Source organism: Bison bison, unplaced genomic scaffold, assembly GCF_000754665.1.
Source record: "Bison bison bison isolate TAMUID 2011002044 unplaced genomic scaffold, Bison_UMD1.0 scf7180017864457, whole genome shotgun sequence".
NCBI lineage: Eukaryota > Metazoa > Chordata > Mammalia > Artiodactyla > Bovidae > Bison > Bison bison.
In genome coordinates, this window is record NW_011495019.1 from 578954 (window position 1) to 580630 (window position 1677).

Genomic DNA, 1677 nt, shown 5'->3' on the forward strand with positions numbered 1-1677 from the left:
CTTCCCCTCCCTACGGCTCTGCCCTGTCCTCGCTGGGCTCATCCTCCTGCCAGAGTGAAGGGAGCTGCCCAGCCCTTCACAGATAGACCTGGAGGGTGCTCCCGCCCCGGGTTCACACCTCCCTCCTATCTGGAAGCTATGAGACTAGTTAGAAGGTGGCGATGACTCAAACTTCTCTGCCAGAACTCTAGGAAGTAGAACCTAAACTAAGAGCAGTTCAGCCCCTGAGGAGTCACTTGCAGGAAAAGCTGCTATCATTGATTTCTACTGAATAGAGCCCACTAGCTCCCCTGAAACTAACAGCTGAGCCCCAGTTCCCTTCTTTTTCAAGGAAAGATAATATTGGCTCAATTCCACCCATGGCTGCTGGAGGAGGATGGTGCCGGTAGGTTTTGTAAAACCTGAGAGCCTTAAAAATGACAAATCGCAACAGCTGATCAGGGTCAGTGGGAGCTGAATTACGTAATATAATGGGTTCTGGAGAAGCTCTGAGGACAGCTCTCTGGGCTGAAAGACGGATATTCAGCTAAAGGTGTTTACTAGAGGATTCCTGGAAGGAGCCCGGCTTCTAAGAGTAAGAAGTGTGGTATAGAAGTCTACATGGTGACCTACAGTTGAAGTCATTCACGTGACTCAGCGTGGGTAAGTTTTCTAGACTTATCCACCAGCATCCTCTAACAAACTCACGAGATGCCAACTCTCTTCTGACTTTGTTTCTGAGTCCACTGGGAACGAAAGTCAGGAAGAAACAAGCACTGATGGTTTGAGGAACCTGCCTCTGACGAAGCTGCCTGTGTGGAGTCTCAAAGTTCAGAAGCTGATGGGGCAGGTTGATGCCAGTAAACTGAGGTGCTTCAAGAGCCCCAGTCATCGCTGACACTGAAAACCAAAGGCCCTTTAATAACGATTTAGTCTTTCTTAGTAAAGGGAGCTGAAGGAAGCAGTGTTAACACCATCCCTGGAAGTACAGCAGAGGCCCACTGGAAAACACAGAGCTTGCCTACCGCATCCTCAGCCAGAGCCAGCTGAACTGAAATGTACGAAAGCTCAGGCCTCTGCCTCTTTTAAAAAGGGCTGTAGAAGCTGCCTTCCCTGCCTTTCCCATCACTATTCCCTCTTTCTGGAAAAAAGAAAAGAAAATCCTTAAACTCACTGCCCTGTTCTCTTCTGCCATGGATACAACTATTTAGAATTTGGCCTTGTCTCCACTGAAGCAGTGGCTCACCATTTGTTAGAATGGCCCCTGTATGAACAGGACACAACATTTCTCTCAGATTCTTTAGTCAGTAAAAGCTCTCCCTCAAAACAAAAGCGAAAGAAAGAAAAATCCTCTCTGCCCCCAGTCCCTCGGACTGTGAAAGCCCCACATCCCATTCCCCCACCCCGAACTGAAATACTTATATACAAACAAGAAAAATTGTCTTAACAGCAACAAACCAAACTTTGGCTTGGGGAGGAGAACCCTTAGAAAATGGCCAATGGACTGGGCAGTCTGGCGTACTCTAATCGTGCGTTCCTCCCCAGAATCAGTAAGATTGCATCGAGGCCTCTAGCTTCCTTGATGTCTCCCCTGGTTTCAGGGAAGCCTCTCTCCCAGTTATTAGGAGAGAAAGGATTCTGAAGGGGGAGAAGATATGTATTATACATGACAGGTCAGCCCCCCCCCCCCCCCCCCCC